Consider the following 12,054-nt stretch of genomic DNA (forward strand, 5'->3'; position numbering starts at 1 on the left):
TCCCAAAGAATTCTATAGTTACATTAGAGATAAAAAGGTTATTAGGAATCACATTGCCCCACTATTATCTGCTGATGGTCAACTTGAATATTCAAATGAAGGAATGTGTGATATTTTAAACAACTTTTTTAGCTCAGTATTCATAAACGAAACACCACTGAGTGAACTCCAAACTGAAACCTATGAAAATTCTAGGGTGAACTTACTACGGTAAATATAACAAAAGAAAAACTAAAAGGTGTATAGAGAAACTCAAAATTAATAAAACACCAGGACCTGACAATTGGAATCCAAGAATCTTAAAGGAAATGAAAAATGAGATTGTTTTTCCATTAGAAATTATTTTCAAGAAATCCATCATATCTAGAGATATCCCAAGAGCATAGAAATTGGTTAATGTTACTCCCATATTAAAAAAAGGTGACAAAAATAAACTAAAAACTACAGGCCGATAAGCTTGACTTCAATCATAGGAAAAATGATGGAAACTATAATCAGAGATGCTATCAAACATCATTTAGAAAGTAACTGTTTGATAAATGATAGCCAGCATGGATTCCAACGGAAAAGTTCTTACATGACTAACTTACTCGAATTCTACAACACAGTCATCTCGAATTATGACAAAAGAAACAATAAAGATTGAATATATTCAGACTTTGCAAGAGCTTTTGATACCGTCCCAAAGAAAGGCTACTTACTAAATTAGCTTCACACTGAGTAAGTGGTAGCCTATTAAGTTGGACTAGAAATTGGTTGAATAATCAAAAACAGAGTCATTTTAAATGGAAATTTTTTATGAGTGGAGTTCCTCAGGGTTCTGTTCTTGGGCCACTTCTGTTCATAGTGTATATAAATGATATAGACCATGGACTAAAATCTATTGTCTCCAAATTTGCTGACGATACAAAATTGTGCAGAATGGCAAATGATCACTTAAACCAATTAGATATTCAAGAAGATTTAGATAAATAACAGCAATGGTCTGAAAAGTGGCTAATGAAATTTAACACAAGTAAATGCAAGGTTATGCACATAGGTAAAAATAACAGTATGATTACAAATCATTCAGAAATTCGTTAACAAAAGTGGATAGTGAGAAAGATCTCGACATAATTATCAGTAACGATGTCAAATCATCTAAGCTTCTGAGAAAGCAAATAAGATTCTAGGATTGATTGTACAATCTTTTGATATCAAAAGTCCATCTCTCATTAACAAGCTATATAAATCTATATAGATCTCGACATAATTATCAGTAACGATGTCAAATCATCTAAGCTTCTGAGAAAGCAAATAAGATTCTAGGATTGATTGTACAATCTTTTGATATCAAAAGTCCATCTCTCATTAACAAGCTATATAAATCGTTAGTTCGTCCACATTTGGTATATACTGTTTCCACAGGGCCACCAAATTTCATTAAAGACATTGACAGATTGGAAAAAGTATAACAGAAAGCCACAAAACTGATTCCAAGTATAAAAATATTAATCATACAAAAATAGACTAAAACATATGAATCTGTTTTCCCTAAAAAAGCGTAGACTCAGAAGTGACTTGATACAGGTCTTTAAGATTCTAAGGGGAATTGACATCAAAAGTGACAACATTTTCACATTGAATGAGAATCCGACAAGAAATAATGGTCTCAAACTGTCATGAAATAGATTTAAATTTTGAAGTGGGTGGAAACAACTTCACCAACCGTGCAGTTAATGAATATAATAAACTTCCTGCAGAGGCAGTGCAATGTAGTTCAGTTCAAAGCTTTAAGATTCGTTTAGATAAACACCTATGATGCTGTAATGACTGCCATTTATTTTATATTATCTATTTGTCAGGAGGAAATAGAAGGAAGGGTAGTGAATGGTGGGATGAGGAAACAAAGAAGGTTGTAGAAGAGAAGAAGCGAGCTTTCACAGATTGGTTACAAAGTAGGACGAGGGAGTCATATGAGGCGTACAGGGAAAAGAAAAGAGAAGTAAAGAAAAAGGTAAAGGAGGCAAAGAGGAGAGCAGATGTAAAATGGGGTAAGAGTATGACAGAAATTTTTGAAAGTAATAAAAAGATGTTTTGGAAAGAAATTAAGAGAGGAAGAGGAGGCGAATCAAGTAGAGAAGAAAAGGTAAAAGGTGCAGATGGAGAAATGATAATGGAGGAGAAGGCAGTAAGGGGAAGATGGGCAGAATATTTTAGGGAGTTGCTTAATGTGAAGGAGGATAGGGAGGGAAAGATAGCTGCAGTGGGAAATGCTAAGAAAATGAGAGTGATGAGTGAGGAAAATGGAGGAGAAATAAGGAAGGATGAAGTGAAGGCAGCAGTTAAGATGATGAAAGCAGGTAAGGCACCTGGTCTGGATGGATGCCATGCAGAGTCCTTAAAAAAGGAGGTATAGTGATGGTGGACTGGTTGGTGAGGTTATTTAATGTTTGCTGGAGAGAAGGTAGAGTGCCAGAGGACTGGAGGAGTGCGTGTATAGTTCCACTTTACAAGGGAAAGGGGGACAAGTGTGAATGTAGTAGTTTCAGAGGGATTAGCTTGTTAAGTGTAGTTGGGAAGGCTTATGGGAGGATCTTGATTGAGAGGATTAGGAGAGGAACAGAGGGAGTAATTGGTGAGGAACAGTGTGGGTTTAGGACAGGTAGAAGTTGTGTAGATCAGATTTTTGTGGTAAGACAGATATGTGAGAAAGCTATAGGAAAGGGCCTTTATGGATCTGGAAAAGGCTTACGACAGGGTAGAAAGAAAGGCACTGTGGGAGGTTATGCGGATATACGGGATAGGAGGAAAGCTTCTGGGAGCTGTCAAGAGTTTTTATGACAGTAGTAGAGCTTGTGTCAGGATTAGAAATGGAGAGAGTGAGTGGTTTGAGGTAAAGGTGGGACTTCGTCAGGGATGCGTTATGTCACCCTGGTTGTTCAACTTATACATGGATGGGGTGGTACGAGAGGTGAATGCAAGGGTAGTGGGTCAGGGATTGGAGATGGTTAAGGAAAATGGAGAAAAGTGGGAGGTGAGCCAGTTGTTGTTTGCGGACGACACTGCGCTTGTGGCAGGATCGGAGGAGGGATTGAGGAAGCTGGTGACAGAGTTTGGGAGAGTGTGTGATAGAAGAAAGCTGAAGATAAATGTGGGTAAAAGTAAGGTGATGAGATGTACAAGGGGTGAAAGTGGCAGTAATCTGGAAGTGAGCATTAAGGGAGAGCAACTGGAGGAAGTGGATAGTTTTAGATACTTGGGTGCAAATGTGGCAGGATAATAGATGAGGTCTGGCGAATAAGATCTAACGACATTTCCCCTGCATCAACTAATAAACTTGGTATTGGGGATGACTTGAAAGCACCTGTGGCCAAACGAACTCCACTGTGGTGTATCGTATCTAAACTTTTCAGTCTGGATGAAGTGGTCGATGAGTAAAACTCGCATCCAGACGATAGTTTCGATAAAATGAGGGAGTGATGTATCCGTAAAATTGTTCTGCGGTCAGCGCCCCATGAGGTATGTGCCAAAACTTTTCAAATTTGCATTGTCTCTAGACATCGTGTCTTCAGGGTTTTCAGGTGAGTACCCAAGAAAGGTGCTTATCAAAAATAAGTCCTAAAAACCTGGTTTCATCAACACAAGGAATCTGGTCATCCTTTAACCAAATAGTAGGGTCAGGGGGCAGACTTCTTAGTCGGCAGAAATGTACGACGGCAGTTTTGCTGGGTGAAAATTTAAAACCATTATTATCAGCCCATGAAACTATTTTATTGATACAGAGTTGTAGTTTTCTTTCAGCTATTGCCATGTTACTAGCTCTAAGAGAAATGGAGAGGTCATCTACAAAAAGGGTGGCAAGTATATCAGGAGGAATCACAGATGTCACCCCATTTATAGCTAAACTAAAGAGAGTGACACTGAGAACACACCCCTGAGGTACACCTTCTTCTTGTTGTCTTATTTCAGATGTGACGTTCCCAACTCTTACTCTAAAAACACGATTTGCTAAAAAGTTCTTGATGAAAAAGGCCATTTCTCCTCGAATGCCAATAGCATGTACAGCCTTAAGAATACCATGCTTCCAGGTGGTATCATATGCTTTCTCTAAGTCAAAGAAAACACTGATATAATGTTGCTTAGAGACAAAGGCTTTACAAATAGAAGATTCTAGTCGAAGTAAGGCATCAGCAGTGGAGTGCATGCAACAGAAACCACATTGAATATCAGATATGATGTGGTTTCATTCAAGATACCAGACTAGTCGTGCATTGACCATTTTTTCTAAAATTTTGCACATGCAGCATGTGAGGGCAATACATACATACATACATATACCAAGGCTTTTTCCCCCTTACTAGGGAGGTAGCCAAAAAGGGAAAGGCATAAAAACACTCCCACCCATTTCATCCCTACATACACTCCACACCCCTCCCACCCTCCCTCTCATCTGAGCACCTCCTGGATGACGGGTCATCCCTGCACCCTGCCCACCGCCCTGGGTCAGAAGCAGTGTCGCAAGACACAGCACATCCACAGCAAGGCCGCTTCATTTAATATATAAGGAGAGGACGGGGAGAAATCCCTTCGGGCTGCGTCAAAATTTACTCACACATACTACCCCCCCCCCTGCCCATTCCTCCTCATGCAATCACAACATCATCCATATACAACCATTCTCCACTCACCTCTGTCTTCCGTCCTCTCCCTTCCTTCCTCAACAGACATTCCCCTCTTCCCCAAAGCCCCCTTCACCCCATCCATCCACCTCATCCTAGGACGTCCCCTCATGTTCACTCCCTCCACATCTGCCTTCCATACCTCTTTTACTAGTCTTTCTTCACTCATTCTTTCCATGTGTCCAAACCATCCTAATATTCTTTCATCAACCCTATCTCCCAAATCCTTTTTCACCCCTGTTCTCCTCCTCACCTCCTCATTTCTCACTCTATCCAGCCTAGTAACCCCCACCATACTTCAATAGGACGGTAATTTGATGGAATTGAATCATCTTTATTAGGCTTAAGAAAAGGTAAAATAATACCCATTTCCCAAACACTGGGAAACGAATGTTCAAACCACATCCTATTAAGAAGTGCAAGAATAAAACCTTTCGTTACAGGAGATATATGTTTCAACATGGCATATGTAATGTCGTCAGGACCTGGAGAAGTATCACTGCAGGAGTTCAAAGCTGAATCATATTCCTTTTCAGTGAAAGGGAGGTTATAGGATTCTTCATGAGGAGCAGTGAAGTCAAGATTACGTTGTTGTTCTCTCATTCGGTATTGATATCCAGGAGAGCTGTTGTCTGGTTTAGATATATTAGCAAAATGATTTGCTAAGGCATTACTGACATCTTTAGGATCAAAGACCAAAGAGCCATCTAATTTTAAAACAGGTGGAGGGCTAATGATGTATTTCCCCAATATTTTTCTCAAGTTTTTCCAAACAATCGATGCCAGTGTTCTATAGTTGAATGATGATACAAATTTAGCCCAAGACTGATGCTTTGCTTCTTTGATGGTACGTCGAAGTAATGCCCTGCTTTTACGACAAGTAACTAAATTCTCATCATTTCTATGGCGATGTAATCTAGTCAAAGCTCTTTGTGTTGCTCTATGTAGATTTTGTATGGTGTCAGACCACCATGGTACAGGGCATCTCCTAAACTTTCCAGATGACTTTGGAATGGAATTAATGCCAGCAGTGTAGAGCGTGTCATTCAAGCACTCCAGTGTAGCTTCTAGTGAAGAAAAACTGTCAATACTGTTCTGGACAGTACTCAATTATTCAAACTTGTCCCAGTCGGCTTTTTCAGTGCACCAGCGAGGAATACCATCAGTAGGAGCACCTTCCTGTGTATATAATGCAGTGGGAAAGTGATCACTGCTTCGTAGGTCATCAAGGACTTTCCATTCAAAGTCCAAGGCACAATTTGAGCTGCAGATCGATAAATCTATACATGATGTAGAACCAGTCTGAATGTGATAATGAGTAGGTTCACCAGTATTTAAAACAGTAATGTCCTCCTGCTCCAAAATAGATTAAATTAGATTTCCTTTCTGATTTGAGGTAACATTACCCCATAATGGGTGATGAGCATTAAAGTCACCCATAATAACGAATGGCTGAGGTAACTGTTGAATAAGATTCAACAGATTATCTTTGGTTATATTAGTATTTGGTGGTAGATATAGGGAGCAGACTGTATATCTGCTATTCAAGCCGGCTTGTATCGCGACAGCTTGCAATCGAGACTGAAGAGGGATGGGAACATGAGGTATATCTTTACGGATATACAACATGCTTCCCCCATGGATACCAATATCTGGATCATATGTAGTACAGTATGCTTTGAAGTCTTTAGGGCATGGGGTGAATGAGTCTAACATTATTTCTTGTAAGGAAATAATATTAGGTTGCTGGTCATGGATTAGCAGTTTCAATTCCTCATACTTGGCTCTTAGTCCCTGACAATTCCATTGGAGCAGAGTGAATTTATTTATGGTTCAGGGAATGTCGGGTGGTGTTGTTACCCGACTTCTTGGTCTTAGATTGTGGGATTGAATGGACCTCAGCTTTAATTGGAAGCTTTGGTGGTTTAGATGATTGAACTCCAGGTTTAATTTTAGTAGGACCTTCTTTAGGTCTACCAGAGGTGGCAGAACTTCCCAGTGGCCCTACAGGTACAGGGGGAAGGACTGGCACTTTCTCTATAGGTATAGAAGGATCTCTTGTTGCACCTTCTAGGTTGAGGGAAAGGTTTCCCACTCCCCTCTCAGGGGTGGGGAGAGGGCCACTATCTGGGCCCTTGGGTGATGGTGTAGGGCCCCCCATGGCCCCAATATGGGAAGAGTTGTTAGATGGCATTTTGGATACAGCTGTTGTAGAATCTCTATTCTGAATTTTGCCACTTGGGCAATCCAAAGAGTCTGAACTCCGAGTTCGCTTATTGCGAGTTAGTTGGTCAACTGATTGTTTCCTGGTGTGACTGATCGGTCTCCATTTTATCCGTATTAGGTTGTGTTTTAGTGGTGAGGTGGCCTGTAGGCTGTAATTTGTTGCCAAGGGCTTCTGAGTATGTCTTGGTATTAAGTTTTAATGAATCAAGCACTTTTCTTCTTGCTTCAGAGTAGCTAATACGTTCTCTGACCTTTATGTTTAGGGTTTGTTTTTCTAGTATATATTTTTCACAAGATCTAGAGGAAGCTGGGTGCTCTTCATGACAATTAACCTCTTCCATACGGTGCCGCCTATGTAGGAGGCATGAGGAGCAAGTGGATACGTGAGGCTGCCATATCGGTGTCTTGATTATATTTATTGTAGTTGCCCCTAAGTAACTGACATACTCTCTAAACTGGCTTCATCACATTTTCTATGGTTATCAAAATTCACGGGCGAAAGAGAGAACAATCAATATAAGCGGTGACTATTTTTTATGATGCGAGTATTATGACACAACATCGTACATCTGGCAGCTAATGCTGCCCGCGAGATTTTGGCCCGGAGTGAAGTGGTTAAGACATTTTGATGTTTTCGTACATTCTCCATGTTCGCTTTCACTGCAATTGATAAAAAACCCTTTTTATTTATCATTTCCTTATAAAAAAAAATTTACATCTCTCTTATATACAGTAATGCATTTGTTTTATTGCTATGTGTAATTATCTGCAGTATTTATTAAGGAGTTATCATAGGTTTTTGGGCTGTGGGACGAATTAAATGAATTACATTGTATTCTTATGGGAATTCAACCATTCACAATTCGAATTATCGCAAATTTGACAGTAGCTAATTTATACCCAACCCTCAAGGTTCGACAAGCCAGACTCGACAATTCGACATTCAAATCTCACGCGCCACCCACCCGGTCGAATTTGCCGCGACTCCCGATGCGCCACTCTGTCTCACTCTTGCCCCAGCCATAGTCGAGGCAAGCCACACTCCGCTGTTCCACCTCCACCATGCCGCGCAAATCCACCTCCGGCCCCACCCCTAAGAACCGCATTTTCCTGCCTTTCAAAGATAAGCTTGAGGCAGGTATGGCTCATTCTGCCATTGCAGTGGAAATGGGTGTCCCAAGATCAACAGTATCAACAATTTGGAAGAACAGGCACAAGTACCGCCAGGCCGCTGCATCAACATCTTCCACGACTTCCTTTGTTCTCCGTGGCTCAAGGGAATCCCGTCTCGACACAATGAAGGACATGTTGATCAAGTGGATAGAGGACAGGACACAACGCAAGATGCCGATCAGCATGGGGCTCGTGCAGGAGCGTGCCTTGTCACTGTGGGATGACTTGCAGGCCACAACATCCACCACCAGCAGGACACTAGAAACATTCACGGCGAGCAGGGGCTGGTTCCAGCGATTTTATTGCAAGTGTTTTTATTTCCAAAAATGTACTGTACAGCAGCTTAATGTGTTTAATAAACAATATTAGATATAAATGAAGCCTTTAATATTACTGATTTAGTCTAAGTTAGTGTTTTTTAGAGGTCATAGTGATATTTTCAGGGGGTCTGGGCTGGAGGTCGGTCCCTATCCCCCCTAATTACAATGTATTCCTATGGGAAAAACTGCATCATGATTCGACAAAACCCAGGTTCGACTGATGATAGACCGCCCCATCCCTGTCAAATTGCGGTGACCCCCTGTATTTGATTTAACATATGACCATTTCAACATATGAAGTAGGTCCTGGAACGAATTAAATTCGTATGTAGAGGTTCTACTGTATATGGCAAACATTATTGGAGCCAATATGGGACTCCATTTTTCATTTCTTCCCAGGTCAAGTTCTTGTCTAAATACCATCCTCGTTTTTCTCCCATTCAAGAAATCTTTCATCCATTCTAATAACTTTCCTTATACTCCACCTATTGTTTCAATTTTTCTTAGTAGCTTTTTGTGTGGTACTTTGTCAAATGCTTTTTGTAAATCTAAGAAGGCACAATCTGCCCATCTGTCCCTTTCTTGTATTATTCTTATTAGCCTTGAGTAAAAGCATATAAAATTTGTGGCACATGATCTTCCATGTCTAAATCCAAATTGTTTTGGATTTAGTATATTATTCTCTTCCAAATGTTTAATCAATTTACTTTTGATAACTTTTTCACATATTTTTGCTATTGTACTTGTAAGGGAGACCGGTCTATAGTTGGTTGAATTTTCTTTGTCCTCTACTTTGTATGTTGGTACAATATTTCCATTTTTCCAATCTTGTGGTATTTTTCCTTCTTTCAGTAAGAAATCAATTATCTTGTTAATTTTGCTCGTTAGTTCATCTATTCATTCTTTCAATATCCAATTTGCAATTCCATCCGGCCCATGTGACTTTCTGATGTCAAGTTTTTTATTTGGTCCCTTATTTCTTTCTGTGTCATGGTTATTTCTTTCATTGAGGATCTTACTCTCTGTCCTTCCTCCCAATTTTGTGAACTTTCAATTGTGAATACAGATTTAAAATGTTTTATCACAATTTCAGCCATTTCTACATCATCTATATATTATTTCCTTCACACAGTTTCATTATTTCATGTTTATCTTTTAGTTTTGTCATTTACATACCTGTAGAATAGTTTAGGTTGGTCCTTGCATTTTTCTATTGTGTCCTTTTCATAGTTTCTTTTTTCTTCCCTACATGTTTTTACATATTTGTTTCTTAGTTTGATGTATATTTGTCATTTGGTCATTTTTTTGTTCTTTTTCCATCTTTTCCAGGCTTTGTCTCTTTATCTTAAGCCTCACTACACTTTTTGTTATACCAGCACACCCGTTCTTGTTTCTTCTTTGGTACATAATTATCTGTTCCCTCCTTGTAATTTTCTTTTAATATGTTCCATGTCTCTTCCATCTTTGTTTCTTCATTTGAGAATTTTTCCTAGTTTGCATTTTGATTTTTTTTTCTAAAATTTTTAAAATCCACTTTGTAGTACATTAGTCTTCCTGTTCTATGTTTCTCATTTCTTCTCAAATAAATTTCTTCTTTTAGTTCGAACTCTATTAGTATGTGGTCATTCTTCCCAATTGGTGTCTTGTGTTCTATTTTATCACCAATTTCAGGCTCTGATGCAAATATTAAATCTAGTCTCAACAGTTCTTCATTGTTTCTATACCTGGTATTTTCCTTTACTCATTGATTCAATGTGTATTCAATGGTCATATCCAGTAGAATATTTCCCTAAAGTTCTCCACCTTTCACTGTCATTTCTTCCCAACATATTTCTTTTGAGTTAAAGTCACCCATAATTACTATGTTTCCTCTTTCTTTCAATAATTCAATTAATGGATTCTCTGTGTCTTCCAGTATTTTCGAATGACAATCTGTCCAAGCCTGTGTTTTTGGGGGCACATATATTACTATAAATTTTCTACTTTTCACGTTTCTTTTTTCAACTTTAATCATAATCAATTCCATATTACTTCTTCCTTCTGTTATCTTTGTCACATTTAAACCTTTCTTGGTCAAAAACATGACTCTTCCACCCTGTTTCTCTGTTCTATTTTTCACCCAATGGTTGTATAAACTTTGTCCCATAGTATTCAATGGTGGTAGACCTTTTAATTTTGTCTCCACAATTCCTATTATGTCTGGTTTCTCTATTAACACATAATTGTTTAATTCATTTAGTCCTGAAATCATACCATGTTAGCATATGCTATTTTCAATTTTTTCTTTTCATCTCTTTTGGCTTATGTTTCCTTTTTTTATGTACCATTTTCTCAGCCTCAGGTCCAGTAGTTTCCAAAAAAAATCATTCTTTTCAGTCTCCGTTCTTCTCTCATTTTTTCATTTGTACATATGTGTGGTGTAAATATATACACATATAAATTTTATAGATAACAGTGTTCAGCAAGCAGAGGATGAAGATAGGGGTGAGTGGAGAATGGCTGTGTACTGATGATAATGTGATGAATGGAAGGGAGTGGGTGGGGGATGGGTGGTTAGGAAGTGGTTATGTGTGAATTATATTTTGATGGAGCCCAAAGAGATTTCTCCCTGTCTTCAATGTTTCTGTATGAGGGGATGGAGAACGGGAGGTCACCGATTAAATGAAGTGGCCTTGCTGTGGATGTGATGTCTTGCTGCATTACTTCTGATACAGGGTAATGGGGAAGATGCAAGATCAAAATTTCTCCTGCTGGCATGCTCTTCCTTTGTAAGACTGAGGAGGCTAAGGATCCCTACTCTGTATTTTTCTGCTATGAAAAACAAGTCATAAGAGACTCTGGGAAAAAGACACAAACTAGAACCCTAGTAATTAGGTTATCAAATGTGCATTAATGTGGTAGACATGAAATTAAATGGGATGAGATTGGTTGCTTGTGAAAAAATGGATATACTTGTTTAGAGTGAAACACATCTGAAAGGTAAGGGTGATTTGGAGTTCTGGAGCATAGGTGGGCAAGATGTCAGGAATGGTAAGGGGCAAAAGAGGAGTGGCACTGTTGTTAATGATGAGATAGGTAAGTACATTATGGAGTGGAGAGAAAGGTCTTCAAGAATACTGTGGTCAAAGGTGAAACTCGGATGGAAATATGGGCTTCTGATAATGAGTGGAGAGGGGAACATTTTAGATTTATTCAAATGAGTGTATAGAGTTTTGGAGATATATAATACAGGGGATATCGATGCTAGAGTATGAGATGAGCCTACAGATGGAGCAGCAAGGAGGTATAGGTTGGTAAGAAGAAACTACAAAGAAAAGAAATATAGTACAGGGTATCTCAATGCTAGAGTATGAGATGAGCCAACAGATGGAGCAGCAAGGAGGTATAGGGTGGTAAGAAGGAACTATCAAGAAAAGATATTAAATAAGTGTATTGAATGGGAAATTATGATAAAGAACACTTTCAGAACAGAAAGAAGTACTGTATAATTATACATAGGATTGGGTGATGGATGGGAGGGTAGTTGAGAGGATATTAAAATATCATGTAGTGACTGTAAAGGTGGCAGAACACAAGTCATTTCCCACTTGCATACTATTTGCTTTTGCAACTTGCTTTGCTAGCAAACTCTTGTGAGGATATTAAAATATCATGTATTGACTATAAAGGTGGCA

The 12,054-nt window shown here is 38.9% G+C and overlaps 1 protein-coding gene across 4 annotated transcripts in view; it reads right to left on the minus strand.

The window, feature by feature from the left end:
• The window catches only part of LOC143038420 (uncharacterized), an 88,683-nt gene that overhangs the window by 47,619 nt on the left and 29,010 nt on the right, over positions 1 to 12,054 (minus strand). The gene's annotated exons all lie outside the window — the stretch shown is intronic.

The sequence above is a fragment of the Oratosquilla oratoria genome, chromosome 2, assembly GCF_046742065.1.
Source record: "Oratosquilla oratoria isolate Oo_2021 chromosome 2, ASM4674206v1, whole genome shotgun sequence".
Lineage (NCBI taxonomy): Eukaryota > Metazoa > Arthropoda > Malacostraca > Stomatopoda > Squillidae > Oratosquilla > Oratosquilla oratoria.